We start from the raw sequence: 8,134 nt of genomic DNA, 5'->3' as shown, positions 1-8,134 counted from the left end.
AACACTGGTGATCTGTTATCTTATGTGCAATAAAATCTTCTTAAGCTAACGCTTGAGCGAAAAGGCATTTACGATCAAATAATTCAAACTTTCCATAATGGGTTTGGAGAAATCATTTTAGATGCGACAGGAGGATCTGTAAAACCTTTCTAATTAGATTGATTTTGGCAGCATTTCGATCTTAAAATGGCATTACCTTAGCTCTTGCATCGTCCAGAATAGCTGCGACATTGCTACCAGGTGGAAGAACTGCTACTTCGGCTTTGAAATTGCCATTGAACATGCGATTCATTGAAACTTCCACGTGCAACATTTTCAAAGCATCCGGCATGGGAAAAATATTGCAGAAATGTAAACTTATTGTTTGGGATGAAAGCACAATGGCCCATAAAAAAATCGCTTGAGACTCTTGACCGATCATTGCAAGATTTGCGTGGTAACATCAGACAATTTGGGAATGCATTAATATTACTTGCAGGAGATTTCATGCAAACATTACCTGTAATTCTTAGATCAACACTAGTGGACGAAATAAATGCTTGCCTGAAATACTCTACTTTGTGGCGCCACGTAAAGATGTTAAAATTAACTACAAATATGCGTGTCCAACTGCAAAACGACTCATCAGCTGAGATATTCTCACATCATTTTCTGGAAACTGGGAACGGAAACGTGCCGGTTGATTTGACCTCAGGACGAATTTCATTGCCTCATAACTTCTACAATTTAGTGACGTCAAAAGAAGAATTGGTTGAAAAAGTATTTCCAAATATTCAAGCCAATTATAAGAATCACGATTGGCTGAGTGAACAAGCTATTCTTGAGGCCAAGAACAAAGACGTATAAGAACTTTACAATATTTTTCAGTCTAACGTACAAAGCAAGGCAGTCACATACAAGTCCGTCGACACTGTGGTGGAAGTAGATGAAGCGAATAATTATCCAACAGAATTTATTAATTCACTCGATCTGCCAGGAATACCACCACCGCACGAACTGTAATTAATATTGGGCGTGCCAATTATCATGTTACGAAATATCAACCAGCGAAAGCTTAGCAACGGCACGCGGCTTGCAGTAAAAAGTTATTCAGCAACGTCGTAGAAGCAACAATCTTGGCAGGACCTTTCAAAGGTGAAGATGTCCTCATTCCTCACATTCCTATGATTCCAACGGATTTGCCATTTCAATTTAAGAGATTGTAATTTCCCAATTCGATTGGCGTTTGCAATCAACATCAACAAAGCTCAGGACCAATCTTTAGAATTGTGCGGTTTAGATCTAGACACTGATTGCTTCTCACATGGACATTTATATATTTCCTGTTCTACAGTCGGCAATCAGAAAATCTCTATATCTTCACAAACAGTGGAACAAGAAAAATATGCTATATACACACAAACATTGTGAAATTAAACAAGTTAGAAACATGAATTTTCTGTTTTCTTTCTTTTTCATTTAACCAGAGAGAGCCACAGCAATGCGTGGCAGGTACAGCTTGTATATGTATATGTCGTACCTAGTAGCCAGAACGCACTTCTCAGCCTACTATGCAAGGCCCGATTTGCCTAATAAGCCAAGTTTTCCTGAATTAATATATTTTCTATAATTTTTTTTCTTATGAAATGATAAAGCTACCCATTTCATTATGTATGAGGTAATTTTTTTTTTATTGGAGTTAAAATTAAGGTAGATATATGACCGAACCTAACCAACCCCACCTAACCTAACCTAACCTATCTTTATAGGTGAGGTTAGGTTAGGTAGCCGAAAAAGTTAGGTTAGGTTAGGTTATATATATATATATATATATATATATATATATATATATATATATATATATATATATTTATATATATATATATATATATATATATATATATATATATATATATATATATATATTTATATATATATATATATATATATATATATATATATATATATATATATATATATATATATATATATATATATATATATATATATGTCGTACCTAGTAGCCAGAACTCACTTTTTGGCCTACTATGCAAGGCCCGATTTGCCTAATAAGCCAAGTTTCCCTGAATTAATATATTTTCTCTAATTTTTTTCTTATGAAATAATAAAGCTACCCATTTCATTATGTATGAAGTCAATTTTTTTTTATTGGAGTTAAAATTAACGTAGATATACGTTCGAACCTAACCAACCCTACCTAACCTAACCTAACCTATCTTTATAGGTTTGGTTTGGGTAGGTAGCCGAAAAAGTTAGGTTAGGTTAGGTAGGTTAGGTAGTCGAAAAACAATTAATTCATGAAAACTTGGCTTTGCATAGTAGGCTGAGAAGTGCGTTCTGGCTACTAGGTACGACATTATATATATATATATATATATATATATATATATATATATATATATATATATATATATATATATATATATATATATATATATATATATATTGTGACGGTAACGCATTGGTGTTCGGCTGTTTCAAAAGCTAGGGGTATGGCCTCGTCACATAAAGAAACAAAAAGAGAAAATCTGGAACTTTCATCTGTGGTAAGGTGATGGGAAGACGCACAAAACTCAAGTAAATTTAACAATGAAATTTTAATTACGTTAGAAAAGCAAAACATGAATAAAAATGGACATAAAAAGTATAACATAAGTCAATCAAACAAAATAATAAGAATAATCACTGGCAAAATAAAAAGTTACACTAAGACAAGTGAGTAATATACAAGGAGATATATGGTTGCAGGAATATTGGCTTTAAGCTGCCACCTCTCTTAGTACACGTAAGCCAGGGCTTAGTCTACAAATGAGACGTGTTAACTTGTGGAAAGCATGGGATATTCTGAGGTCTGTAGGTCGTGGTGGCTCAGACGTCAACTAGTGTGGCGGGTGGAGGGAGCAGGTGCGACAGGGCACCAGCCAATCAGCGATGAGCAGGCGATGGACAGGTAGTTTGGTGGTTGGAGTTATGGAGGTGGAGCAGGTGTTCCCGGTGCTGAATACGTTTGCTCTCTGGGCAAACCTTGGTGTTGTATTTGTTGGATATTTCTTCCATATTAGTTGTATAGGGACGTACTTAGGAGGGAAGAGCAGACTCAATCTCTCTTGAAGGAGATTATCGTCACAATATATATATATATATATATATATATATATATATATATATATATATATATATATATATATATATATATATATATATATATATATATATATATATATATATATATATATATATATATATATATATATATATATATATATATATATATATATATATATATATTTATATTAGTATATTTTGGTAGCAGTCTTTCCTGTAGACATATATTATTAAATATGACCGAAAAAGTAAGATTAATAATTCTAACACGAATTTTCTCAATCTTTCGTACATTTCGTTTCACTGTTGGAGGTAAATCAAAAATCAATTCTCCAAAATTCATTTTTATTTCTAGTCAGACGCGACACGAGCGCGTTTCGTAAAACTTATTACATTTTCAAAGACTTTAGTTCACAAATACACAACTGAATAGAACTTACGCATCTCCGATTTTATATCTACATTTGAGTGAGGTGGAAGGGGTGATGTGACATTAACACAAGACAGAACAAGATGTGGTATTAATAGGGTATTAATTTCATCAACACAAGACAGAACACGAAACAATGGATATTGAATAGAAGTGTTTGTAGAAAGCCTATTGGTCCATATTTCTTGATGCTTCTATATTGGAGCGGAGTCTTGAGGTGGGTAGAATATAGTTGTGCAATAATTGGCTGTTGATTGCTGGTGCTGACTTCTTGATGTGTAGTGCCTCGCAAACGTCAAGCCGCCTGCTATCGCTGTATCTATCGATGATTTCTGTGTTGTTTACTAGGATTTCTCTGGCGATGGTTTGGTTGTGGGAAGAGACAACCAAACTCTTCCCACAACCAAACCATCACCAGACCAGCTAGTTTGTTCTTCTCCTTCCTCATGGTGAACTGGCCCAGCCGCTACGTCATCACCCGACTGGTGAAACTGTACAGTCGTCCCTGACGTCACTGCCCAGGCTAAGTGGGCAGTGACGTCAGTGACGTCACTGCCCACTGCCTAAGTCACTGCCTAAGTCGGCAGTGACTCTTACTAAGCACCTGTTACTGGAGCATTTGTTGCTCGTTTCCTGTCAATTCCTTCTTCTGTCTGCCTCACGGAGTTCAGAAAGACCGCACAGGATACTCGCAGGCCACTGGTGATGCATATATTCACCGGAGAGGGGCGAATACTGTCAGACTGACAGGACCCCCTATCGCACGTCCGCCCTTGACGACATGTCGTATCTAACTCCTGGCACCACGGATCCCATGGCCCGGACCTACCTCCACTCGTGACGTCACACTTGCCAGGGGCGTTTCTCATTGGCTCCCTGTACCACGTCACTGTTCTTGGCCAATCTGGTGCCACTGACGTCATAACATTTTGGCGCGAAAACGTAGGAGTCGGCGCCATCTTGGCGTCCAAAAGGGCCTAAGCCACGGGCCAAAACACTCTTCCTTAGTTAATTTATCTCCTTTGTGAGAACACCTCATGCTCCCACATATGTCAAATTGTTCTCTGGAAGGCAGAGAACGTTCGGGTAAAATAGTTATGACTCTTACAGCTGGCGTGGGAGAAATGTAAGAGGGGGAACACCGTCACACCGCTCGACCAACAAGACCAGACAAAAGAGAATGGTAGCCGAGGATATTTCCATCCTCCCGCCGGCACTCGGTTGGTAATCTTGGGCATGGTATATTATCAAATCACCTCATTCTTTAGGGCACACGTGAGGAACACAAATGCGAACAAGCCTGAATGGTCCCCAGGACTATATGCAACTGAAAACTCAATCCCCAGAAGTGACTCAAACCCATACTGCCAGGAGAACATTGCTGGCGAACAGGATCCCTTAACTGCTCGACCAACACAACCGGACTAAAGAGGATGGTAGCCGATGCTATTTCCATCCCCCGCCGGCACTCGGTTGGTAATCTTGGGCATGGTATTTTATCAAATCACCTCATTCTTTGGGGTACACATGAGGAACACAAAAGTGAACAAGCCTGAATGGTTCCCAGGACTATATGCAACTGAAAACTCACACCCCAGAAGTGACTCGAACCCATACTGCCCGGAACACACTGCTGGCATACAGGATCCCTAAACTGCTTGATCAACACAACCGGACAGAAGAGGATGGTAGCCGAGGCTATTTCCATTGCATTTATCCTTTGGATTTAAATTCTTAATAATCATAACTTCCAGATCCTTTTCGCAATCTCAACACCATCTAGCTCGTATTTTGTAACTCTATCATTATTACCTCAGAACTTTACATTTATCAGCAATAAACTGCATCTGCCAATCTTTTGAAAATTTCAATACCCTATTTAGATCAACTTAAAATGATTGGGAGTCTTCTTCCGTGTTAATTTCCCTACCGATTTTTGTATCATCGGCAAATTTGCAAATGTTGTTACTCAAACCTGAATCAAAATCATTTATATATATTATAAACAACAGAAGTCCCAGGACGGAGCCTTGAGGCACTCCACTTACAACATTTTCCCACTCTGACTTAATCCCATTTATACTAACTCTCTGTTTCCTTTGGTATAGCGATGCCTTAATCCATCTTAATATAGCACCCCCCAATACCATTAGCCTTTATCTTTTTAATCAGTCTTTCATGTGGCACTGTACCAAAAGCTTTGCTAAAGTCAAGGTACACAACATCGCAAACCTTACCACTATCAACTGCCTCAACTATGCTGAAATAAAAAGATAGCAAATTTGTTACACATGAAAATAAAATAAAAAAAAATGTTTATTCAGGTAAAATAAATAAAATGTTTCCAACACTAGTAGCAATGTACTTTGCCTTCCCTTCATATCTGAACTCAAAACATATACTAATACCTTTCGTCTTCTTGACATAAAGTTCGCCTTTCGACAAACTAACACACTTCGTAGCAATCTAGTTCACACTGCTCCTCCTGCTTCTAATGCTGCTGGTGTCTACTCTATTTCATGTTCGTCTTGTCCTCTCCAATACTTTGGCGAAACTGGCCGTACACTTAATGACAAACTTAAAGAATACAAAAGAAGTGTTAAGTCTGCTGACACAAACAATGCTCTCTTCTGTCATGTTAGGGATTCTAATCATCCTATTGATTGGTCTTCCTCAAAAATTATCTTTCCTGCCGCTACTCTACACAGACGCCGTCTTGTTGAATCGGCTCTAATACACAATATACCCAACATGAACTTGAGTCCTGGCATTGTTGCTGTTGACTCTTCCCTTTCACAGTATATACTTAAATGCTCTAAACTTTCTAACAAACGTGACCTAACATAAGCTTACACTTCCATTTATCTTTCTTTCCCTTTCCTTTTCGTCTCCTTTTTTTTGTTTCTTTTCTCCATTGTTTTCTCTTACGTTCTCTTGCTTATTCCTTCTACTTCCCCCTCTTCTTATTCCTTTTAGTATCCTCTTCTTATTGGGTGGTATAAATAGGAGCTGCCTCGTATGGGCCAATGGGCCTTCTGCAGTTATCTTTGTTCTTGTGTTCTTGTTTTCTCATTCTCACTATCCCCTTTATTACACCTTACTTTTCCTACCTTTGCCTTGCCTTCTGTTCCTCTAAGATTTTCTTCTCACCTCTCTTCTGCCTATTTATTGCTTACTCCTTCAGCCATCACAATCGACTTGAGAATGATTCAGGAAGGACCGAAACGTCTTCGTCCCTTCACTTTCTAGTGTGTGGTCTGGTTAATATACTTCAGCCACGTTATTGTGACTCATCGCCTGCATCTGGGTGTGAACATTACACTAAGACTGTAGCCATAACAGGGCAGGGCAAGTGATCTGGGTGTAAATACTGCACTAAGACTGTAGCAGTTACAAGGCCGGACAAATGACCTGGGTGTAAACACCCAGATCACTTGTCTGACCTTGTTATTGCTATAGTCTTAGTGTAATGTTTACACTTCAATTTTAACTTACAACATTGCACAAGAGTTTAAGAAAAAACTCTGATAGGGAAGGTTACAATGTCTCATTATTAGTTTATAATCAAATATTATGTGTTTGTTCAATAAAGGCTTTCTGTTTAAACTTTCATACTTATGCTCTGAACGCTTGTTTCTTCTGATTGTCCTAAGCTAATCTGTACCCAGAAAAGATTTACCCAGAAACAGGTATAGATTATCTTAGAACCGTCAGGAATTCTAAGTTCAGCACTAGTATTATAAGCATGTTGGGACAAACGTAATTGTAAGGCTTTTTCAATTTGTCGAAAGTACACAGACCCACAAACATTGCAGGGAATCGAATACACACAACCTTCTGTACCAGGGGAGTTTTGGAATGAATTGGACTTGATCCTACTATTAGTGAACACCAAATTGATATTAAGGTTCTTAAAAACTGGGGAAAGTTTCTCAAGTCCTACGCATAAGGTACCACCATTGAGTTTCTAATTTCTGGTTTCACTTTGGGGATATGATTATAAAACGTACGTTTTATAATCGTAATCAATCTAATCTATATAAATATAAATGTAAATGTTCGTTTGTTCAAAATCGCTAATCTCCGAAAGTTCTTCATTGTTTTGAAATTTTCACACAACGTTCCATTCGCTATCCGAGTTTTTTTTATATATATACTATATAGATGTCATGTCTGTGAAGGAAAAAACATGTTTTTTTTAAACAGCGTTTTTTGTGAGGGATATCTCTGATACCTATTTCCAGATTGCTTTGAAATTTTGACACAACGTTGCATTCGAATACGCGCTTGTTTTTAAATAACTACTATATAAACACCACACCTGTGACAGGTAAAAACATGTATTTTTTTTTTAAACAGCGCTATCTGTTGCACATAATAGCAACACACGCTACACTAACTATGTTACAATTCCATTTCAATGTTTCAGACTGCATTGACAAATTAAATTTTCATAGATTTTGATATTTTTTCATTTTGATTTAATTCTTTTGTGTGACATTGCTCTGGAATTGAGCTGTGTTCTTTACCATACCATTCCTTTTGTGAGTATTGTTTAGTTTTTTAGTTTGTCATTGTTTTTCATTTCGTTTTTTAACT

The sequence above is a fragment of the Procambarus clarkii genome, chromosome 11 (genome assembly GCF_040958095.1).
Source record: "Procambarus clarkii isolate CNS0578487 chromosome 11, FALCON_Pclarkii_2.0, whole genome shotgun sequence".
Classification (NCBI taxonomy): Eukaryota; Metazoa; Arthropoda; class Malacostraca; order Decapoda; family Cambaridae; genus Procambarus; species Procambarus clarkii.
This window is presented reverse-complemented; position numbering follows the sequence as displayed.